At 43.0% G+C, this 25,612-nt stretch overlaps 1 pseudogene; it reads left to right on the forward strand.

Moving 5' to 3' along the window:
* Nucleotides 1-3,478: 3,478 nt before the first annotated feature.
* LOC122098723 lies at nucleotides 3,479-4,474 on the forward strand (annotated as a pseudogene).
* The last annotated feature ends 21,138 nt before the right edge of the window (nucleotides 4,475-25,612 follow it).

Consider the following 25,612-nt stretch of genomic DNA (forward strand, 5'->3'; position numbering starts at 1 on the left):
AACTTGAGGTAAAACTCTCATGGACTTTCTGGCCCAGGCCGTTTGAATCTTGACCCTCAGATCTCAGACTTCTAAGTAATTAAGGTTACAGGGGTGAACCTCCAGCTCCAGGCTTCCAAGTGACTCTTATCTCCAAATAACCACAAAAATGCCAAATGTGGCTCAAGTGATTGAACACCAGGCTTCAGTGAAAAAAATCTCAAGGGACAATACCCAGGCCTCAAGTTCAATTCCCATGAACAACAACAACAGAAATGAAAGAATCATCAATAGGATATGCAATCACTGTTGTTGTTGGTACCCTGTGCTTACATGGTAAATATCAGTAATTTTTCAATGATCTCTTTGTGCATCAAACTATTAAAATCATCTTTGCCATACATCCTGACTCCACATGAGGCAAAAAGATCTAACAAAGATGAAATAAAGATCCTGTGATCATTACTCAGACCAGTTCTCCCCACATTCTGGTGGCTGTTGGTGACTGTGGGAAGAGGTTTTTTTTCTGAACAGACAATGTCCACAGATGCACAGTGAGGTCCCTCAAAAGCTAGCAGAAGGCATGCACCTATTCCCATCCTCAATCACTGTAAGCGTGGTGGGACTCATTTTCTGAGAAGCTTTCACACTACTGCTGTGTGTAGAATACAGTCATCAAACTGGAAATGAGTTAATATTGATACTAGAGCTAACTCAGCATCTATTATTGCATCCCAGAAGGAGGTGATGCACAGAGATATGTGCATGTGTGTGTGGAAGTACACACCTGTGTGAACAGCAGTATTGGGATTTAAACTCAGAGTCTCACACTCTCACTTGGCTTTTTCACTCAAGTATAGCACTTGGTGCTATACTTCTTAGGCCAAAGTTTCACTGACTTGTTTTTTTTTTTTGTTAGTTAACTGGAAATATGAGTCTTGGAACTATTCTGCCCAGATTTTTCTTCAAACCCTAGATCTGAGCCTTCTGAGTATTTAGAATTATAGGTGTGAGACACTTGTTGCCAGCTCCAACTACTATCCAAGGAGACACATGGCTTTATTGATACAGCTGGTTGGCCTTGGTTTATGATTAGTGGAGATTGGAGTTGGAACTCCAGCCTTTCCTAGGGTCTGAGTTGGTAATTCTAGGCATCTTGTCACCACTCCTCAGACAGAATTGCCTTTAGCCTTTAGCCATCTTGTCACAGAATTGAGAGGTAACTGCCAAGTCTCCTGGAATTCAGGGCCAATGCAAGGGATATCTGTTGGTTCTGAGTAACCAGGGCTGCTGTTTCCATGGCGTTTCAGGCTTCCAGATTTGCCTGCTAGATCACTGTGCTTCCTATGCTTCCAGCACCTTTCACTCACAAGGACTAGGGCAGGCCCAGGACTCTTCTTTGAGGTGCCATGTTTGTTTATTGGGTGAAGAATATGAATGTAAGAATAAGCAAACTCACTCAATCCAGGGCATAGAAAGCTGTTCACAGGCTTTCAGGATTTCAGCTTGACCATTCTGGGGTTGACTCCCACTGCCTCTACCTTGAAACATCCTCTTCAGAACCTAGATCAAGAGGGTCCATAAGGGGCCTGCATTGCATCTCAACACTGCCTAGCTGCTTTCCTGATAAGCTGCTCCTCCTGCACTCCTCCTGCTATGTGTGATGAAGGGGGCCAGAAAATCTATACCAAAATAATCCTGCTATAGCATGTGGGGTCAAAGTTCATAGGGCATAGAAACATTTTCCTGGGTTTTCATACTCAGGAAAATGAGTGATTATTCTCTTTTTTGATTGGTTTTGTTTTTCATTATTTCTGGATGCTGTATATGTAAACACAGACTGGTTCAAATGTGCTCTTTGAACAATGTCTTAATTTGATAAGCAGACATCTCACAATAAGTCAAATACCCAATAGCCCCATTTGTGAAAGGTCTTCTCTTCTCCAAAACCTTCAAGAAGATGCCAGAAAGACAAGAAGATATTTTTGTAACCCTTCTCTTTGATCCATGTGTGAACACAAAGTGTGGATCCAAAGTGTGGATCAAAGTGTGGTAGAGCAACAGTCTTGACCAAAAAAGCTCAGGGAGAGCACCTAGACCCTGAGTTCAAGCCCTTGGAACAAAACAAAAGCAAAAGAAAACAATCCACAATATGTATGAGATATATGGATATACCTGTATTATACCATAACTATGCTGTAAAAATAAACCTATTAGAAAATTTAAATTTGTTTTCTTTTGTAGCTCAGTACCAGAAGCTCAGGACTATAATACTACTTACTCAAGAGACACTTCTCATCAATTCACCAGGAAAAAGCTGGGAGTGAAAGTGTTGCTCAAGTGGCAGAGTGCCCGCCACAAAACTAAAAGCTAAAACAAAAAGCTTGAGCCCTGTATTTAAACAGAATACTGGACCAAAACATTTCTTTTGTGTCCCTGTCTACCTTCTATCTTTCTAGAGTGAACTGAATCAATACTGTTTCATTTTTACCAGAGAAAAAAATGGCTCTGAAAATGGTGCTGGGAAAACTAGATATTCACCTTGAGAAGATTGAAGCTCAGTTGCTATCTCTTACGCCATACCACCTACACACACACACACACACACACACACACACACACACACACACACACACACATTAATTCAATTTAATCAAAAGATCAGTGCTAGAGAACCTGCTATTGATTACATGTAAGACTCAGATTAGCCCCTTCCAAGTCAAATCTCTGGGGCTAGGGAGTGAACTCCAGGCCAGACACACACTAGGCAATGCTCTAACATTTGAACTGTGCCTCTATCCCTTTTTTATTTAATATTTTTGAGGGGGTCTTACTACCTTGATTCAAAGTGCCATTGAATGTATAATATCCTTGCACTGTTCCCCAAAAGCCCAAATTACAGCATCTGCCAACATTTCCAGTTTTTCTCATTTTTTTCCTACCTTCCACACACATAATCTCACTTCAGAAGATACTTTTCTCAGGTATTTGTTCTGATGAAAAACTGACTACTTGCTGGGTGCTAGTGGCTCACGCCTCTAATCCTAGCTACTCAGGAGGCTGAGATCTAAGGATCACAGTTCAAAGCCAGCCCGGCAGAAAAGTCAGTGAGACTCTTATCTCAAATTAACCACTAGAAAACCGGAAGTGGTGCTGTGGCTCAAGCAGTAGAATGTTCGCCTTGAGCTGAAGAGCACGGGATAGTGCCCAAGTCCAGAGTTCAAGCCCCACGACTGACAAAAAGCAAACAAAAAACCTGACTACATGCAACCCAGTTAATATGCAGCAATCCCTTGTATTTGATGCACTGACACTTTATAATCTAAAAAGAAAACAAAAAATTCCACTTAAAGTTCTATGAGGGCAGAGTGAGAAAGGTGAGGGGCCCTGGGATTAGACATGTGGAACTCCTGACCTAAGTGGGAGAGTAAGCACCTTCCCCACATCAGGACCTTCATGACACCAAATCTGCACCTTTGGGCCTCTGTCAGTGTCCACAATGACTACCCCACTCGTATCTGCCACCATTTTCAACTTGAGAGAAGCTTTATGCAAGGTTTGGTTGACAAGATGCTCAATGACAGAGCTCCCAGAGAAGGGGCTGCTTGCTGGACAGGAAGGCAGTGGTCTCTCCTGCTGCTGAGGTGTTTCCCTTGGAGGCACTTGGCCAACACCCTGCCCAGCACCAAGTTCCACCAGAGCTAGGTCATCAGCAACCTGAAGGGTGAGCCAGTCCCAGTCTTGTACTCTAGGGACAGCAGCTTCAGAGACTGCTCTTTCTCACAGGTGCTGAGCAGCTGCTGCCCAATCAGAAGCAGACCAAAAGAGGCAGGTCAACTCCAGGCTCTATAAACCTAGCTGTTCCTCCAATTTGAAGAAAACACCTATAGAGACAAGTGTCACTTCATGCACAGCATCCACAAGCTCCACAGTCTAGCCTGCCATCCCAAGTGCAAGATCTAGCTGGGTTGCACCTTCCATGTCACCAACCTTTGCCTCTATGAGCTCTGCTGCCACTTCATCCACAAAACCAAGGAACGCAGAGCCCTGGCCACGACCTTTCTGCAGACCTTCCCTATCTCCAGGATAGCTTTAGCTTTGCTGGATTTTCCAGTGCCAATGAGACTGCTGCCACCACTGGATTGCTAGATAGCCCCACGTCCATCATCCCAACACCCATCCTGATTGCCGATGACCTCCTGGGCTCATCCAACCTTCCTGATGGCACCAATAACCCCTTCACCTTCTAGAGCCAGGTATTTGTTCTTTACCTCTTTCATGGGGCTGCCTTTCATGTCTACCCCACCACCTTCCTATTCTGATCCATGTCTGAGTTCTCTCACATGTTTGATTCTCATGCCACCCCTCAGAATTCTCTCTTGGGTCAAGGCTACCTGTGCAGTGCAGCAGGAGCCATGCTGGGTCAGATTCCCCCATCTTGGACAATTCAGGAGATCTGCCCATTTTCAGCAAACTTTCCATCTCATATGACTAAAGCACCAGGGTAAGGAGGGACACCCCCAATCCATTCCTTCTACTCCCCTTCCTCCTGCACCACATCCTAGATCTAATTAATCACCAAAAATCCTGGAAGTGACCTGTATCTCAAGTGGTACAGTACTAGCTTCATGTTAAATGAAGCTCAAGGATAGCTCCTATCCTGAATTCAAGCACCAAGACCACCACAGAACATCAACAATAAAAAGATGAGTGATTTGGAAATGGAAAAAGGCCTTTATAGTCAAGTAGATCCACTGAAATGGAAAAAAAATAACCCTGTCTTATGACTAAAGGACTCAATATTGTACTTTATTTTACTTTTTATCAGTTGTGGAGCTTTAGTCATGGCCTGGGCAACGTCCCAGAACTTTTTTGCTCAAGACTAGCACTCTACTTCTTTAAGCAACAGCTATACATCTGGTTAAGGGGGTGGTTAATTAGAGTAAGAATATCACAGACTTTCTTGCTCAGGCTGGCTTTGAACTATGATCCTCAGATCTCAGCCTCCTAGAAGCTAGGATAACAATTTTGAGTCACCAGTGCCCAGCTAGGAGTTAATATTTCTAAAAGAGGGCTGGGAAGTTGGCTCAGTGGTAGAGCGCTTGGGTTGCATGCCTGTGGCCCTGGGTTCGATTCCTCAGCACCACAAAAGCAAAAAGAAAAAGCCGGAAGTGGCGCTATGGCTCAAGTGGTAGCGCACTAGCCTTTAGCTGAAGAGCTGAGGGACAGCGCCCAGGCCCAGAATTCAGGCCCCAAGACTGGACCAAAAAAAAAAAAAATTCTAAAAGAGCAGTACTTTTCAAATTGCCTTTGCATTCAAAATGCCCCCTTACAAGATTGTGACCTAGGTTTAAATTAATTGCAAAATTCATTCTAAAATGTGTACGGGACTATAAGAAATCCTAAACAAACTAATTGGATACTGCAAAAACAAGAGGAAGTTAAGTAGGGGAGGATGACTCACATCTGTGATCTTTGCTACTCAGAAAGAAGAGATCTGAGGACGGTAATTCAAAACCAACCTGAGGAAGAAAAACCTTTCCAAAAATTATTTCCAAAAAAAAAACAACAACAACAAATATCCAAAATTGGAGCTATGAACATGAGAAAAAACTGTTCAAGGACAGTATTGACATGTACTTTTCCTTTTTCCTGTATATGTTTTTCCTTAGTTTAAAATTGCCATTGTCAAAATTTTGTTTCTTTGATATATTTATCTTTCATGCCACCAATGGAGTTTGAACTCAGGACCTTGCTCTCTTGCTTATTTTTTTGTTCAACGCTTGTACATAGAACTTTAGCTACACCTCTAGTTCCTGACTTTTACTGATTCATTGAATAAGGGTCTTTAAGATTTGTCTGCAGGTGCTGCTTTGAACCTCCATCTTTAGAATATGCCACTTTAGAAGCTAGAGGTAGTGAGATGGTCCATGACACCTGGCAAGTCATTTTCCATTTATGCAAGTCTTCTTTCTCCTAATTATGATGTATTTTATGTCAGTGTTCATATTTCTTATGTACTTTTTTCCAAAATTTTTATTGTGATTGATTGCATAATTTCACAAATTTCAAAGTATTTGGGGATAGTGATGCTTAGTTAAAGTTACAAACACATTCTAACACTCATGGGGCAAATTGCCTATCATGGTCCATAAAGTTTATGAGTTCTATGGGCTTTGACTATACAGTTATTTCTTCCATATTGAGTGATATTTACATTACTTTCTTCTTGCAGAGTGTCAGCTGTTCTCTCTTTCCCACTCATTTCCTCCCTCCCAACGCTGCCTTTAAGTTGCTTGGTTTGTTTTGATCAATGTCCAGTGCAGCTGATGGGTCTCACTGTTGTATGTTTTCCCGTTTCCCTCTAGTTCTGTGTCCTCCTCCTAGTTTCCCTCTGATGTGCACATATATACCATATGTGGTCAGCGGCATGGGGTCATTTAGTAATGATTGGACTAGATGAGTGGGAGTCTTTTGTTTCTCGTCTTGTTTACTTTGTTGTATTACCTTATGTTCTGGATTTAACATCCACTTATCAGGGAGACCATGTGCCATTTGTCTCTTTCTTCTTGGTTTACCTCACTCAACATGATTTCTTCTAGTTCTATCCATTTCCCTGTGAATGCCATTATTTTGTTCTTTCTAATGGCAGCATAATATTCCATTGTATATAAATACAATTTTTTGATCCATTCATCTGTAGTGAGAGCATCTGGGTTGTTTCCATATCCTGGCTATTGTGAACAGTGCTGCAATAAACATGGAGGTGCACGTGTCCTTGTATCATGGTTCCTGTTGTTCAGGATAGATGCCTAGGAGTAGTATGGCTGGCTCATAGGAGAGGTCAATATTTAGCTTTCTGAGACCCTCCAAACTGCTTTCCAAAGTGGTTTGTATAAGTGTACATTCCCACCAGCAGTGCAATAGGGTTCCTCCTTCTCTGCATCCCCTCCAGCATTTGTCGTTGGCTGACTTTAGGATGTGGGCCATTCTGACTGGGGTAAGGTGGTATCTCAAGGTTGTCTTTATTTGCATTTCCTTTATAACCAGGGATGGTGAACATTTCCTCATGTGTTTCTTTGCCATTTTTTATCTCTACTTCTGAGAAGTCTCTCTTTACTTCCCTTGTACATTTAGTAATTGATTTGTTGGGTTTGGGAGGGATTAGTTTCTTGAGTTCCCTGTACATACTGGATATTATCTCCTTGTCTGATATATTGCTGCTAAATATTTTTTCCCGTTAGTTGGTTTTGTTTCTAGTTCGGTTGCTATAGCTTTAGCTGTGCAGAAGCTTTTTTATTTTAAGGTAGTCCCATTTGTTGAGTCTTTCTCAATTTGTTGTGACCCTGGAACTCTGTTCAGGAAGTTCCTGCCTGTGCCTATAAGTTCAAGTGTCTCTCCTACTCTGTCCTGCAGTAGTTTCAGGGATTAAGGATTGATGTTAATCCATTTTGAGTTGATGTTAGTGCATGGTGACAGGCTGAAGTCCACTTTTATTTTTTTGCATGTGGCCGCCCAGTTTTCCCAGCACCAGCACCAGTAGTTGAAGAGGCTGTGCTTCTTCCACTGTATGTCTTTGGCTCCTTTGTCAAATATTAGCTGACTATAGGCATGTAGTTTTATTTCTGGATCTTCTATTCTATTCCCTTGGTCTTCGGGGGTCTGGTTTTTTTGGGGGGGGGTCCAGTCGTGGGGCCTGAACTCTGGGCCTGGGTGCTGTCCCTCAGCTCTCCAGCTCAAGGCTAGCGCTCTACCACTTGAGCCATAACGCCACTTCTGGCTTTTTTCTTTTTGCTTATGTGGTGCTGAGGAATCGAACCCAGGGCCTCAGGTGTGGAGCACATGGGCAGCAAATATGGCGCTGGGAGGGGGCTGAGTGGGCAGTGCCTAATTTACTGTAGAGCACATGGCCAGCCAAGATGGCTCTGGGAGGGGGTTGAGTGGGCAGACCCCAATTGATCTTCTGATCAGTGCCTAACCAGCCCGTGAAGGCTCAGGTGAATGATAGGGTGTGACCTTGACAGTGATTGGTTCCTCTTCCTCCCTTACCATGCCACCCACCCTTGTTGTCTTTAAAAGGGGCTGCTCTCTGTTAATAAACGAGTTTTTCTACCTGCTGGATTTGGCTTCCCGCTGTGTCTGATTGTCTCCTGGGCTGAGGGAGGCTAGGGAACGGGCGAGCGCCGCACTTACCTTTCCTCAGACCCCGTCCGTCTTTTGTGGGACGGACGAAGACCCAACACTCAGGCATGCAAGGCAAGTGCTCTACCACTGAGCCACCTTCCCAGCCCCTCGGGGGTCTGTTTTTGTGAAAGTACCATGCTGTCTTTGTCATTATGGCTCTATAGTACAGTTTGAAGTCTGGCATCGAGATCCCTCGCATGTTGTCTTTTTTGCCTAGAATTATTTTGGCTATACTAGTTCTTTTGATGTTCCATATGAATTTTTGGACTGTTTTCTGTATTTCAGCAATGTACATCATTGGGATTTTAATAGGAATTGCATTAAATTTGTATATTAATTTTGGCATTTTTCACTACATTAAGTCTGCCTGTCCAAGAACATGGAAGGTCTTTCCACTTTCTGGTGTCCTCTATAATTTCTTTCTTTAAGTTTTTACAGTTTTCATTAAATAGCTCTTTTGCATCTTTGGTTAGACTAATTCCTAAATATTTTATTTGGGGGGGGGTATTGTGAATGGGGCTGTTTCCTTGATTTCCCTTCCTGCTTCTACATTGTTTGTGTACAGAAAGGCAACTGATTTTTGTGGGTTGATTTTGTATCCTGCTACTTTGCTGAATTAGTTTATAAGTTGTAAGAGCTTGAGTGTGAAGTTTTTGGGATCATGGAGGTATAGTATCCTGTCATCTGCCCAAAGAGATAATTTAACTTCTTCCTTCCCTATGCGGATCCCTTTAATGTCTTTTTCTTGCCTTATTGCTCTGGTTAAGGTTTCCAGAAGTATATTGAAGAAGAGTGGAGAAAGTGGGAATCCTTGCCTTGTTCCTGATTTTAGGAGAATTGGTTGTTTTTCCCATTAAGTATAATATTGGCTGTTGGTCTGTCATATATGGCTTTTATTGTTTTAAGGAATGTTCCTCCTATTCCTATTTTTCCCAGAGCTTTTAACATGAATATTGTCTCTTATCAAAAGCTTTTTTCTGCATCAATGGAGATAATCATGTGGCTCTTGACCTTGGGTCTGTTGGTATAATGGATTACATTTATTAAATTATGTAGGTTAAACCATCCATGCATCTCTGAGATGAAGCCTACTTGGCCATGATGTATGTTTTTTTATATTTTTCTGGATTCTGTTGGATAGAATTTTGTTAATGATCTTTGTGTCTGTGTTCATCAAGAAGATTGGTCTGTAGTTTTTTGTTGTTTCTGTTGTTGTTGGGTCTTTGCTTGGGTTGGGGATGAGTGTGATATTGGCATCGTAGAATGAGTTTTGGATAGCTCCCTCTTTTTCTATTTCATGGAAGAGGCTGAGGAGTATGGGTTTTAGTTCCTCTTTAAAAGTCTTACAGAATTCCGTAGTGAATGCTTCTTGTCCTGGGCTTTTCCTTGTTGGAAAACTTCTGATTGCTTCCTTTATCTCATTGTAAGATATTGGCTTTTTTAATTGATTGGTTCTTTGCTCAGTTTGGGTAACTTGTATTTCTCTAAAAATGCATCCATTTCTTTTTTTTAAATTTTTTATTGTGAAAATACTGTACAGATGGGTTACAATTACATGGGCAAGATAATGAGTACATTTCTTATCAAGCATTGTAGCCTCCTCCTTTGTTTCCCCTTCCCATCCCTTCCCATCCTCCCCCCACCCCCCGACCCCTCGCTTAAATCATCTTATCTGGTCATGTGTACATAGCTTTTGACCTTTTCTGCTTGTCCCAGACATATACTAGTTATTGCAAATAAGGGAAACCATAGGACCTATGTTTCTTTGGCCTGGCTTAATTCAATTAATATAAGTTTTTCCAAGTCTTTGCATTTCCTAACAAATGGGGTGATGTCATTCTTTCTGATGGAGACATAGAATTCCATCTATATCTATCTATCTATCTATCTATCTATCTATCTATCTATCTATCTATCTATCTATCTATCTATCTATCTATCTATCTATCTATATCACATAAAAATGCATCCATTTCTGATAGGTTTTCTTTCTTTAGAGAGTATGGATTCTGGATATAGTTCTTTAGAATTGCTTGGATGTCTTGGGTATTTGTTGTGATTTTTCCCGTGGCATCCCTGATCTTGTTAATTTGGGTTTCCTCTCTTAATTAATCTTGCCAAAGGTCCATCAATTTTATGTATTTTTTTCAAAAAAAACAGCTTTTTGTTTTATTAATTTTATTTATAATTTTCTTAATCTCTATCTCGTTAATTTCAGCTATTAATTTGGTAATCTGGTTCCGTCTAGTAACTTTAGGTTCCACTTTTTTCATGTTTTTCTAGAAGTTTACAACATGGGATTATTTACTTAGTCCATCTCTATTTTCTTCATGTGGACACTGAGGGGAATAAATTTGCCCCCTCAGGAATGCTTTTGCTGTGTCCCACAGGTTTCTTGATGTGTATTCATTTTCATTGAATTGTGGGATCCTATGTATCTTGTTAAATATTTTCTCCCTAAACTAGGTTTTTGATGTTCTTTAGGGTGAAATTTTCTTAGATGTTTGCATGAAGCACAATGGATGCGTATTGATACTTGAATTCACTGTTGGAAGAGAGTCCCATGTACCACTACATTTACTCTGGCATTTGTCCCAATTGACAGATTATGAGCTTGAGGATCAAGGAGGAACACCTTTCTAGGATGTCTGGTCTGCTATGTCCTAGAGCTAGTGTAGGGACCCTATCACCATATAGAGACATGGCCTGGACTTTTGCCACTGCCTATGCATTTAATAGTTGCCTCTATATTCAGTAGATTCTCTTGTACAGCTACAGGTGTTTCAACCCACTCAGGACCCATGTGCCTGGGTCATCAGATTATAGGAAGAAAAAAATCCACAGTATATAAGATTCAAGAATTGTACAACATAAATATTGACATTTTAATAGAGTTAGAAGAGTAAATAAAATAAACATTTTATATCAATCATGACAAAAAGTAAAATAGATATTTTCCCAGGGAGGGGAGAAGGAACCTATAACACTAGATCTTCCTATAAGTTGCCTATAAGCAGAAATGCTAGGTCAGGGTAGTCAAAGGAATCTACCACCTCATTACAGGAAGGCTTTTCTTCCTGAGTTGAGGGAGGGACATATTCTAATTTCTCCATTGGAGATTCGTTTTCCTGCAGCAGATATTCTGTGAGGACAGACTCCCTTTCCTCAACTGAATTAAGCTTTCAGACATCACTTATTGGTGCTTCTGAACACAGACTGGGGAAATTTTCCTCAAACCCCACAAGTGCTGGTTTATCCTGCATGCCAAGGCATGTCCTGATTTGACTCACCTGGAGCTGATCTAGGCAGACTGTGAAAGTCAAGTGAATAAATTCTGGATCTTCTTCCACTGGAGTATCTGCAGGTTCATCTGCGTCATGTGTAGGGTTCAGAACAAGTGAGACATCCACAGGACTCGAAATCTGCTTGGTCTTTTCTGCAAATAGCCTTATCTGCTCTACATTCACATTCTTTCTGGAGTTCAGTGATGACTCCAGATCTCCATCATCACCATTGGTGACGTCACTGAGGGTTCTTTATTTCGAATTCAGGGAAAGCTGCTCTATGGTGATCGAAACCTGAGAATGGAAATAGGTAAAGGATCCTTGTCTATAAGTTCAGGTGTAATTAAACTGCCATGAGGTTTTAATGAAGAAAGCTATTGAACTTGAGTTTGGACTGAACAGTGGTGAGAAGGTAGGGTGTTTCTAATCAGAGCCGATGCCTGAATATTTTCAAAAAAGAACAGGCATTACCTGGCAGAGAATATCCGTAAAAGGACATTTGTCTAGCTGGGTTGTACTAAGGGCTCCTGGCCAATCACCATCCTGAAAAGCCCATCCCTAGGGGCCTAGTTTCGATCACTACTCACAAAGTCTTGGCACCCTAGGAACACCCTAGCCCTTTCTCTGAATACATTATTTCACAGGCCTCCAGGATTACTACTGAAAACTTATTTACAAATGGTAAATGTGATTTCCTGGAGCCTCAGCTAGGTGAGAGCTACTGGCTCATGCCTGTAATCCTGGTTTGTCAGTAAACAGATTTCTAAAGCTCCAGTAGCTTCTGAGGGAAATGAAATGTCCTGGCTGGCCAGTCCTAAGAAATTAGCCATGGTGTGTTCTTCTTTGTCTTATGCCAAGCTTTTGTGAGAAGACCCCAGTGAAACAAAGTCTCAGATTGGAGCCAGTACTCCCAAGACTCATCCATGAGGGCTGGCTGAGCAGCCCTGGATTGAAAGAGGAGCACTCACTTTTTAAACATAATAGTCAGCACTTGCTCCATTTTCCCACAGTCTATAGTTGTATAGGAAGTTTTGAATAAAGAAGAGATCTCCTTTCTGGTGGAGAGGGACTAGGTTCATCACAAGCATCTCCAGGCCTGCCTCCAAGCTCCATACTTTACAGGGTATATCCCAGGTTGGAACCGACTCCTTTCCACACTATGGTGGTAAAAAGAATGGATCTTTCAAACATGGAATAGGGAGCACACTTCAAATTGAGTAACTGGGGGCTGGGAAGGTGGCTCAGTGGTAGAGCGCTTGCCTTGCATGCTCGAGGCCCTGGGTTCGATTCCTCAGCACCACATAAGCAAAAAGAAAAAAGCCAGAAGTGGCGCTGTGGCTCAAGTGGTAGAGCGCTAGCCTTGAGCTGAAGAGCTGAGGGACAGCACCCAGGCCCAGAGTTCAGGCCCCACGACCGGACCCAAAAAAAAAAAAAAAAAAAAAAAAAAACCACAAATTGAGTAACTGTAATAGACTGGATTGAAAACTACATAGAAAGAATTATTTCAATATAGACACTTAAAAGCACACAGGAAGACGGTTCTAGTCTGAGTAGGAGGAAATCAAATAGATTTCCTATCATGATTACACCTCGCCTGAGTTGCTCTGTATTTCTCTTGGTTTCTACTTGGACAAAGGCCTGAGAAACTAGATTTGGGTTCTTGGCACTGATCCAATGTCTGCAGCTTTGAGTGACGCACTCACACCTCTCTTGCCTGAGACTCGAGTCTCCTGACTTTTTTGGGGAGGGAGGGGCAGGCCGTCGTGGGGCCTGAACTCTGGGCCTGGGCGCTGTCCCTCAGCTCTTCAGCTCAAGGCTAGTGCTCTACCATTTGAGCCACAGCACCACTTACAGCTTTTTTCTTTTTGCTTATGTGGTGCTGAAGAATTGAACCCAGGGCCTCACGCATGCAAGGCAAGCACTCTACCACTGAGCCACCTTCCCAGCCCCAAGTCTCCTGACTTTTGAACACAGAATAAGAACATCTTTCTTGTTCCAGAGCCACAGGCCAAGTGAGCTCACTTGAGCAAACTTTCACAGTTTGCTATCACAGTTCCATGTTCTAATCCACTGTGAGGGAGGCAAGGTCACCTCTCAGGTTCCAATAATCTAAGCTGCTTGCTCACGTAAGACCTTCCCCAAAACAAATGAGTCTGAAATCACCACTTCCACATCACAATTTACACATATGGACATAGTAAACAGCATACCTTGTTTGTCGAATCCCCTAGGTACTGGCATGGTCTCAGCTTCAAGGAGCCATTCCTAGGTCAGATCCATGCCTTATTAGTCACTATTCCTATCACCCGGCACAAATCATTTTACTTCTCAGGGCACTCTCAGCCTGCTATGTGCTTCCTGCACATGTTTTTTTACATCTATATCTTAGGACATTATTTTGTTTCTGTATCCTAATCTTCTGTTTGCCCTTAAGGGGAGTCATCAGCAAAATATGCAAGTACCTAGAGGTGGGAAGATCAAAGAAGTATTGGTAAACAAACATTACACTCATAGATATTTTTACAGGTGTCCATTCTTGTAAGATAAAAGACTTTTTTTATTCTGTTGTCAAATATTTTATGAAGTAGGGAAGGGGAGAAGGGAAAAGGTGCTGCATTTGTTTTTATTGTTATAATGACTATTATTTTAAGAATACTACAGCATTTAAGGAATGTTATATATAAAGCTAGATAGAAAACTGCTATTTGGGTTTTTTTTTACAAGCTATTTGTTTATACAGTACTTGCCTCTGAAGTCTTGGCTTCTGTGTGCCATGATCTATCCTTTTCCTTCAAGAAATACAAAAATGAATTTCACAAATTTCAGAGCTGTTGTCCAATCTCTGGATGTGAATGTAAGATACAATGTTGCTTTAGAGAGAGAGAGAGAGAGAGCATGTGTGTGTGTGTGTGTGTGTGTGTGTGTGTGTGTGTGTGTGTGTGTGCATGCTCACACACACATGAATGTTTTAGGCTTGTGATCACGGTTACCTTGAGTATCTTCTGCTCAAAACTAGTGCTCTACTACGTGAGCCACAACTCCACTTCCATCTTATTGTAATTAATTGGAGATGAGAGACTCACAGAGTTTCTTTCCCAGTCTGGATTGGAACTGAATCTTCAGTTTTCAATGTCCTGTGTAGCTGGGATTATAGGTAAGAGCCACCAGAATCTGCTGAGAGATCACGAAGGTTTCAAGTTTCAGTCCAGCTTCACAAAACACTATATCCAGCAACTCTAAATCCCTACATGATGGAATATGATGGAATGAGGATAAATTAGGGGTATAGTATACTAGCATAACTTACATGATGCCCTGGTCTCAATATCTACCATCACAAAACTAAGCAAAATGAGGTAATTTCAAAAAAATCCATCTTATAATAATTTAATTCTGAAAATAATTAAAAAGGAAAAACATTCGTATTTATAGGGGATAGTGGATGGCAGAATAAGAAAAGGAAAATTGTATACTGCAGGAAAATTATTCTCTGGTATTGTCATGGTGGATATATGGTAATGCTTTACAAAGCAGCAATAAATAAAGATATATCTACTACCTGTAATCTAACATGTCTCTATCCCTATCCACTTCCAATCCTTTAGTGAACATTATCAATTTATGGATGTTTATGGTATATTCCAAAATAACAAGTAGAGTCATGATGTTACCAAATTACATTGGTAATCAAAGTTTAAAGAGATGAAAGTGCTATCCCTGCAGTACTATTTTTTGTTGGTGGTTGTGGTGGTCACGGAGCCTGAACTCTTGACCTAGGCCTGTCCCTCAGTTCTTCAGTTCAAGGCTAGCACTATACCACTTGAGCCATGGCTCCACTTCCAACTTTTTTTCTGCTTATGAGGTGCTGAAGAATTGAACCCGAGGCCTCATGCATGCAAGGCAAGCACTCTACCACTGAGCCACTTTCCCAGCCCTGAAGGTGCTAATTATATTGAACTGATTATTATATACTCAAGGACTGTATTATCACTATACACCCTAAGTATGTACAATCACTACTTCAAATTTAAGTAGAACACATCAAGGTTTTGAAGACATATGCCTGTAAAGCTATCTACTTGGCAAGTTGACATTAGTTCAAGACCAGTCTAGTTATACCTACACAAAGCTCCTTCTCATTCACCTGCTATGTGTGGTGGCACACATCTGTCATCTCAGGTACATGGGAGGCTGAGAGTATGAGGATTTTAATCCCAGGCCAGCCCAGGAAAAAGTTCCTTGTGACTCCAACAAACTACTCAGACAAAGAAAGAAGTGGTGCTGTGGCTTAAGTGATATTTCCACAAAAATATTCTCATAAATGTGTATATATATTAAAAAGGTGGGACTGTAGAGGAGGCTCAGATAATGGTAGACAGAATGGTAGGCAGAAAAATCAAAGGCAAATAATTTCAAAGTACAGGACAACTATGTATAAGCAGGACATAAAGAACCTCAATGACAGAGTTGACCAATAGTAGATTGTGGCTCTTTAGAGGAAAAGAAAACAGCAGAGAGGATTTTTCTATCAAAATATATGTATTTCTGAATCACTATAGTGAAACTCCTTGCTGGGTGCAGGTGGCTCACGCCTGTAATCCTAGCTACTCAGGAGGCTCAGATCTGAGGATCACGGTTCAAAGCCAGCCCAAATACTTCTTCAAATAGTTTGTTCCAGGCAGGAACATCCGTCAGACGCTTATCTCCAATAAACGACTAGAAAACCGGAAGTGGCACTGTGACTTATGCAGTAGAGCACTTGCCATGAGCTGAAGAGCATAGGGACAGACAGTGCCCAGGCCCAGAGTTCAAGCCCTACAACGAACCAAAAACAAAAACAAACAAACAACAACAAAAAAAACGTAGTGAAACTCCTTGGTGCAGTTCATACATACACAGAAATGCCAGGAAAGAAAAACAGGCTCAGATGTGAAGGTGGGCACAAGTGGGAAAGGTAGGGAATTGAATCTCATGGGAGAAGAATTATAGAGGAGCTGATGTTGATTGGGATATATTTTATATATGTGTGGAAATTTGACAGTGAAATCCTTTTGTGGCTAATGTTTGGTAATAAAAATTGAATTATTTAATCTAGCAGCAATGGCTCAATTCTAGCTACTTAGGAGGCTGAAGTTCTGCAGAAACAAGTTTCAAATCCAGACAGAAAATATTATTGGAAACACAGTCTTTAAAATAATAGGCAAAATCTAGCTTGCATATGTGTTTCTGTCATAGCTGGGTCAGCTGAGAAAGCAAAGTAAGAAAGAGCAAGGCTCTGATGTCAAAAACCAGTACTTGAAGGGGAAAAGAGGCATTTTATAAGTCATAAGAATTGTCTGTATTCAGTGGATATAAGTTCACATCAAATTCATAATTTAAATTTTTATCCACTATTATGAGCTCTATTTTATATTGTAGATACCACTTACAAAACAAAAATGTGATGTATGTATGTATCTCTCTCTATATATATATTTATCTATCTATGTATCTATTTGTCTATCTATCTATCTTCTACCTATATGACTGCCTGAGTGTCTTCTATTTTGCCAGTTCTTGAATTCAGGGCATGAACTCACATTCCTTAGGATTAGCTTGATTGCTCATGGCTGGCAAACAACTGAGCCAGGCCTCCATTCTGTCTTTTGGTTAGTTTATTACAGATGGAGTCTGTGGACTTGTTTTTAGGATAGGAGTGGCTTCAAACAATTATTCTCCAGTTCTCAGGAGAAAACCAGCTAGGCTTATAGGCATGGGTGAATGGTGGAAGGCAAAAGGCTTTCTTTCAATGAGGTCTAGTTTGTTTATTATATTTGTCAATAATATTGTTGGTATGTTTTTTGAAAAAAGTAATGTCCTAATGCAATATCATAGTGGTGGAGCACTAGTCTTGAGCAGAAAGTTCAGGGAAAGACCTTGGCCCTTGGTTCAAGCCTCAGGACACACACACACACACACACACACACACACAGCCTAAAAGGTATAAAAACTATGCCAACTTTCTCAGGACCCAAGGCTATTTTTACATAGCTGCCAACTTTGGCTCAAATACACAGGCATCCAAAGAAAACTTTATTTTTATCTATTCTGCATTTGTGGTGATTTCTTCGAATAACCAATTCAAGGTTCTAAAACCCACAACATACAAGATCTCATTGAGATAAACAGATGGACACACAACTGTAATCCTTTCACTCAGAAGGTTTTGGCAGGAGGATTGGAGTATGACTCAAATGTGGTTGACACACCAAGACCTAAGGTAAACACATCAAAAATGAACACATGAATAAATAAAGTATCAGTCCCATGAACCCCTGCCTTATCTTCTTTACTCCCTAGGTCCAGGACTATGGTGTTCAGCACATCACAACCTGTTTAGTTATTTTAAGAAAATGATGGATGCCGGGCATTGGTGGCTCATGCCTGTAATCCTAGCTACTCAGGAGGCTGAGATCTGAGGATCTCGGTTCAAAGCCAGCCCGGGCAGGAGAGACAGTGAGACTCCTATCTCCAATAAAAACCACCAGAAAACTGGAAGTGGCGCTGTGGCTCAAGTGGTAGAGCGCTCGCCTTGAGCTGAAGAGCTGAGGGACAGTGCCCAGGCCCAGAGTTCAAGCCCCATGACCGACAAAAAAAAAAGAAAGAAACAGATGGTTTTCCCTGATGTAAAGGGTCAGAAAAGGGTAAATGGTGTTCAGAGTCCTCTGGTGGAAACGAAGTCCTTAGCACAAAATACAGGGATGTTCTTATTGGTCTGTTCCAATGTAAACACAGCAGATGGGCTCCTAACCCCAGGCCCCTGGACAGCAATGTCTCTGTGCAATACTAGGGTGAAGGCAGTTCCAGACACTAGAGGAAGAGCTGATTCTATGTGAGGATGAAATTCAGCAGGGTCAAGCTTGCTTCTCAATACACACACCACCACTACCCTTACCACCATTACCACTACCACCACCACACAAAAGAGTCTTTAGCATTCTGGCCATCTGCCTCTCCCCAAAACTTATGCTATTATACAAGTTATTCCAAGACAAACTCATCAGTGTTGAAGGGATTGAGTTGCCACTGTTCTTTCTACACCTTCCAGTGTTTCGTGTTTCAAACTAGAAAGGTCTAAGGTGACGACATAACTGCCTAAGTTGAAATGATGTTTGCATGGAGACCTAGCTATGTAATGGTGGACAAGTTGCATAACTTCAATCCTCAGGTATTTTTTAATCTGCAAATGGGAATAGGGGTTAGTATAGGGGTTCATGCCTGTTTACCTATTTATGGACAGAAGGAGAATAGCAGTCCACAGCCAAACCAATGTGAAAGAAAATGGGAAAAAGCAAAAGGACTGGAAGCGTGGCTACAGTGGTAATGTCGAGGTGCTGCCCTAACTTGTGGAGAGCCCTGAACATAATACCACTGGAATTCACCAAAGCAAATTGAAATATCTCGGAATGAATGATAAAATGTCTGTAAGAAATAATGAAAATATAAACATGTGTCACACATCCCCTCACCCCCTAGTCCCCATATCCTATGCAGGACAGAGCTGAAAGCTCAATAAAGACTTGGTGCTAAGGATATAGGCCTGGGATGGGCCTAGTGTGGCCAGAGTTGCTCTGACAGGTACCGTTACCAAGCAAGAATGCATAGGCTGTCCTTCCTCACACATGTGTTCATTGCCTTCTCCAGGCTATGGGATGAACATGTCTGAAAGCACACTTAAAAACGTGCTATGCAGCTGGGAATATGGCTTAGTGATAGAATGCTTGCCCAGCATGCATGAAAGTCTGGGTTCGATTGCCCAGTACCATATAAACAAAACAAACAAAAGAAAGCTAGAAATTGCACTGTGGCTCAAGTAGTAGAATGCTAGCCTTGAGCAAAAATAGGCTCAGGAACAGTGCCCAGGCCCTGAATTCAAGCCCCAGGGTTGGCAAAACAAAAAACAATAATAATAATATAAAAAAACTTGGTACTGCCGTGTGCCAGTGTCTCACGCCTATAATCCTAGCTACTCAGGATGCTGAAATCTGAGGATTGTGGTTCAAAGCCAGCCTGGGAAGGAAAGTCTAGGGGACACTTATCTCCAATTAGCCACCAGAAAACTGGATGTGGCACTGTGGCTCAGATGGTAGAGTGTGTGCCTTGAGCTGAAGAGCTCAGGCACAGCACCCAGGCCCTGAATTCCAGCCCCAGAACTGACAAATTAATTAAATAACATTTTTTCCACACATATCCTGAGCTCCCAACCCCACAAGTACTGAACATAATATGACCAAAATGCAAGCTTAAAGTGCAGTGAAGACTCAGAGGCCTGGGTAGGAACCTAGAGTCACCAAAGTTGTTCTGGTTGGCACCAACGTACCAAGCAGGAAGGGACTGGATGTCCTTTCTCACATACACCTTCACCTCCTTCTCCAGGCCGCAGAATGAACATGAAAGTATAGGTGAAAATTTGATGCAGACTTGGAGAAAGGCGAATGACCTGGACAAGATATGAGTTTGCGAGAGCAAGTTCTGATGGGGTCTTTCTAGACCATCCCACATTGGGCCATATACCATGAACCTCTATTAAAGATACCAAGCTTCCATACTCTCTACATTTTATCCTACAGTCAGAAGAAGACAACGTGCATCAAAATCTTGATGGCCAGGCTAAGAGCTGAGGTGCTTGCCTAGCTTATGAGAGGTCATGGGACACAATACCACTGGAATTTACCAAAAAGAAATAGAAATAATTTTGAATGCCTAATAAAATGTGTATCAAACCTATATGATGAAAACAAAAAATCTTTTTGTGTTGGTCCTGGGGCTTGAACTCAGCCTAGGTGCTTTTCTGGAGGTTTTGTTTCCCTTTTGGGGGGAGGGGGGAAAGAAGGGGATGGTTGGTGAATATTGAAGAAAAAGGACTTTTCTACCTGGACTGGGTTCAAACTGCAATCTTCAGAGCTTCGCCTCTTGAGTAGCTAGGAAAGCAGCCTCTTGAGTAGCTAGGAAAGCAGACATGAACCACTAGCACCTGGCAGAAATGTTTTCCACAGATCCCCTTATGCCCTAACTCACTATCTTCTCCAAAGCAAGATTTGTTGAGGTCCAGCCAAACAATACTACATTAGGCCTTATACCCAGATCCTACACTCATAATTCCAGGCTTCTGAACCCTTTGCATTTTCTCAACTCCCAGCACCTGAAGTCAAAGGAAGTCTCTGTAGAACAAGGGTTCAGCATCCTGGAGCCTCTTTTATGCTGAGAGTGATCTGGAGTATGGCTGAGAACAAAAAGAAAAAGCTATCTAGAGCACACTTTCTGCTCTCACCTTCTGATACACCGCCCAGCTTCTAATGAGACAGATCTCAGGTCAGGCCTGACACAGTGATGGTAAGGGACATGACTCAGTGTAAAGGTGCCTACCTAGCTTGAAGGAGGCCATGGAACACAGTATCATTTTCATGTTCTTAACTCTAGACAAAATACTTTCATATGCCTAGTACAATGGGAATAAAACCTAGACACTGGAAAATGAATGTCTTATACAATTTCCCCAACCCCTAGGCTTTGCTAAGGACATGAACACTCTGAACAGGCTGATAATAGATGCAGATTCTGAGTTAATCAGACTAGGAATTGGCCAGAACATGAAGCAGGCCTGGACAATGAACATGGCCCAGACCTGAGCAGGTCCAGAGTTGAAGCAGGCCAGGTGCAGACCCAGACACAAAGCAACCAGGACTCCAAGCAGCCAGGACTCAGAGCAGCTCAGACTCAGAGCAGGCATAGAAAAGATGTGGACATACTGGCTGGGAAGGTGGCTCAGTGGTAGAGTGCTTGCCTTGCACACATGAAGCCCTGGGTTCAATTCCTCAGCACCAAATAAGCAAAAAGAAAAAAGTGGGAAGTTGTGCTGTGGCTCAAGTAGTAGAGTGCTAGCCTTGAGCTGAAGAGCTGAGGGACAGGGCCTAGGCCCAGAGTTCAGGCCCCACAACTGGACCCCCCCCCCCAAAAAAAAAAGAAAAAAAAGAAAAGATATGTGCATAGGCTGGACTACAAGGAGGCCCAGGAACAGGTCTGGAATTGGAACCAGTATAGACTCAGAGTGGGCACAGAGTCTGAGGAGCCTAGACTAGGAACAGGCTTGGACTCAGACTCAAAGGACACCTGGACTCAGAGTAAGCACAAGAAACAGACTTTGACTTGGACTATGTGCTGCAGACTTAAAGGAGGCCCAGGCTAGAAATATGCCTGTAACCAGAACTGGTGCAGATTTGAGAGCAGGCCCAGACTACAAAAGGCCTGGGCTCGGACTCTAAGGAGGTTTGGACTCCAGGGAGGGCCAGACTCGGCACAGGGTTGTATTCACTAAAAACAAAATGAAATCACTTAGTAGGACTAATGAAATGTGCATATGTGTATAAGACCTATATGCTTGATATGTGCAATTAATAATTTAGAGGAATAATTTAGAAGTAACTTGTATTGAAGCTCTTCTGCTTTCATCCTTGCTATGACCTCTTCCAAAAACAAAAATCGCTCCTCACATTCCCAGGCTCTGCAACCCCTTCCTAGCCCAGCCCTGAATTAGCTGTGTGTATCAAGCTGGACACCTACATCTCTTGAGCCTCAGTTTTTCTGAGAAAAAGGAAATGAGACCAGCTTCTACTCTGACATCAAATGCCCAATTCAAAAGGTCCCTCCTCTGAGAAGCTTCTCTGCTCCTCAGGAACGACAAGCATGGGGCCAGAGATTGTCTGCCTCTGGCTGTGTCTCTACATTGGGTATGCCTAGAAGACCAAGGTGGACTCTTTTTCTTAACACTGGGTACGTGTTTGCTGAATTTATGAAATTTTGCTACTATGCACATTCATCTTTACACCTTAGAAATCACCCCAGATATTCTTTCCTCTGGGATCCCTCCAAGGGCAGGGAGTACCCTATTGGGGTATCACCTGCCTGAACAATTCATTACTACCCTCCAGACACATTTGTCTTCATGGACAGCATGGATACCAAGGATACCACCTACAAGTACAAGGTGGCACTGCTGTGAAGGCCCGGGAATTGCAGAACTGCCAGGTAAGATGTTGATTCACTGCTGCAATGACTGTCAGAGCCAAACCTAAAGCTGCAGGACCAACAGAGGAATCCCTGTGTTTCCCAGGCTACTACCAAACCATCAACTGTAATTCTTGTTCTTCACTGTGCGGTTTAGGTCATCACATTAAAATCTCAGAATCCCTAACCCAGAGAATTAGTAATCACTTTGTGTTGATTAGAACAATATCAACTGTAAATGACAGAAAACACAAAACTGAGCAAAAGAAAAGGTAATGTACTTCTACCTGAGAATGAGAAGCTAAGGTGCAGGTTCAGGCTCAGCTGTATCCAGGTGTGCAGGCAGCATTGTTGCAGTGCCCTGCATGTTCAGTGTCTAATGTCTTCTGCTTTCTCTCCACTCCATGGAAGGGGGGGTGGGCTCTGATGGAGCCACAAGCCCCAACCCAACCTGTCTAGGTCTTGTGGTCTCTTCTTGGGCCAGTCAAGATTCAGGACTCTGGGATGCTCTGTCCAAACCAGTATCCTTCCTGTCCCTGGAAGATGAAGAACTCTATAAATAAATTGTTGCAGGTGCCTCCCAGAGGAGAAAGATAAAGCCCACTATTAGCCACCTTCAGAACAATGAGCTACCTTTTCTCAGCTTATCCTGAAATGAAAATAGCTTTGTTGCACAGGGCTTTCCCTCCTTATGAGCACTTCTAGGGATACCTAATGTATCAGGCTCCTGTGTTAGATGCTCATCTCAGCCTGGTTATTATGATTCCCTTCCTTGCAAAAACACTACACACACACACACACACACACACACACACACACACACACACACACACACACACCTTCCAAGTCCAAAATCTGTTGGGTTCATGCATGGCTTCAGGACTAGCTTCACAGTCATAGATGCTATAGTCATAGATAGAACAAATATCTCCTTCAGTCACCTACCTTGGTTTACTTCTCTCTCATTCTTCCTGCAAAATTCATGCCAATTTAAAGTATGCTATATAAGGCCTTCCTTTTGTTTACATTAAGAAGCATCTTCTCTTATTCTTGGCCATGACCGGGTATTTGATAATTTGGGTTGCTAATTACTCAATCTTAGCAAAACAGTTTCATGAGGGGATCTTTAGGAACCTCTTCAGAAGATTATAGCCCTTACATGTCCTCTTAAGGCCTTGAAAGCCATGCTTCCATGAGCTTCATCCCTAGGCCTTCCCAACCATCGAAACTTCTTCCCCTTCCTCACCAGTTCCTAGGGACAAGCACTTAGGGGTCCTAGCACAAGAGGCAGGTGACTCTCTAGTCTCTACAAACGATTGGATTCGGTGTGCCTGAGACGACTAAGTCCTAGCCACAGGTACCCCTCATTCCAGAGGCACAAAATTAACATCTCACCAACTCTGACAAATTTCCTTATATCGGTGGGAGAGTCTCCTCAGTCTCTCTCTCTCCCCTCCTACACAGGTTCTCGCACACTCTGCTTCCATTTCTTTTAATGCATGTCCACACCTGAACCCCTGTAATTTTCTGTCAGCACAGGATGCCATCTGGGAAATTCACTCCTGTATATGTCACCGGACAGAGGTAAGGTTTAGTGAAGCTCCCCTTTAAATATAGTAACTCTTCACTTAGGGTTCTTGACTTCGATCACAGAATTTCTGGACAAGTCAAAAAACTTGGCAGAGTTTTGTTAAGTAAACAACAAGGAAACAGACAGACAAAAAAGCAAACAGAAGGGTAGGGACACACTCTAGCAAAGTGTGGGTGGTCTCATAGGGATACAAAGCACAGAGACACACACACAAGGAGACACCCAGAAAGACACACAGGTCCTTGAGCTGTTGAGTATTTATAGGGGAAAGGCAGGGGGTCTGGCTTTGAGTTATGCAAAGCTGGGTGCTTTGTCTTTGCTTTTACTACACCTGGTGTTATACTCGGAGTTTCAAGGAAAGAATGCATCCTGCCATATAGCAGATCCTTATCCTTGAAACAAGGAGACACCCTGCTGTCTGCATTTTGGGGCATCCTGTCAGGCAGTTGTGAATTCTTGGGTGAGAAATGCATCCCTCAGGAAAGAATGCATTCAGTTGCCTCTCTTTGAAGCAAAGATAGCATTTCTAAAATTTTAGGTGCCATATTTCAGAGTTGTCAACAAAAGGCCTCAGTTTCCATAAGTTATCCTGCTTCATGTAAACCTCTCTAAGTTCTCCCTGGCCACCTACCTTGGCAGCCCCTACCCACGTTGTCCAGCGCCTGGCCTCCTTTCCCCATGTCCTTTAGAAGCCCGACCCCTAAGAGAGGCTGCTACTGGGATGCAGGGGTGATATCAGGTTTGTGTGGATAAACCTGAATGGAATAGTCTCCCATAGGTCAGGTTGTTCTCGGGGAGGCCTGGCACCACAGAGAGTTGGAGATGCCTCAGGTCCCGGAGTGCTGGCTTTCTCTCTCCATAGTGTCTTGGTCCTATAAGGCACTGCAGGCCTCGCAGGCCTCTGCCACCCTCTCCTACCACCACAGGGCCTCGGAGAGCGGAAGCAGGGAGCAGACTGCCCCCACTTTCTGGCACAGTGGCCCTGAGCAGGGAGGGAGAGGCGCAGGCCACCTTTCCTGCTGACACAGGGACTTGGAGCTGGGCACAGGCGGCCCTCACTTGCCAGCACAGCAGGCCAAAGTGGGGAGAGGACGTGGGCCATCCTTGCCTCCCTGCACAGAGGCCCGAAAACGGGGAGCAGGGCGCAGGCCATACTCACCTACCGGTACAGGAGTGGGAGCCACCCTCACCTGACACCACTAGGGCACGGGGAGAGGGCCCCCCTCACTGCTGACACACAGGGGCAAGGGCAAGGGCAAGTGTCAGGACTAGGTGGGAGCACGTGGAGGCCAAGGATAGGGGAGCGCTTGCGAGGGGCAGGGTGGCATGTGTGAGCACTGTGAGGAGCGGTACATGCAGGTGGCACTGGGCAGCCAGGAGGCAGCAAGAGCCACAAGGTGAGGAGTGGGGCTGGGGAGGGGCGGAGAACATGGGGGCATGTGTGCAGGGGATGGGGCTATGGGATGGGTGGGGCTAAGGGAGAGAGCCGAGCTGTGAAGGGACAGTGCTGTGAGGAAAGTAGCACTTGAGG

This window comes from Dipodomys spectabilis, unplaced genomic scaffold (assembly GCF_019054845.1).
Source record: "Dipodomys spectabilis isolate Male_0828 unplaced genomic scaffold, ASM1905484v1 ptg000488l, whole genome shotgun sequence".
Classification (NCBI taxonomy): domain Eukaryota; kingdom Metazoa; phylum Chordata; class Mammalia; order Rodentia; family Heteromyidae; genus Dipodomys; species Dipodomys spectabilis.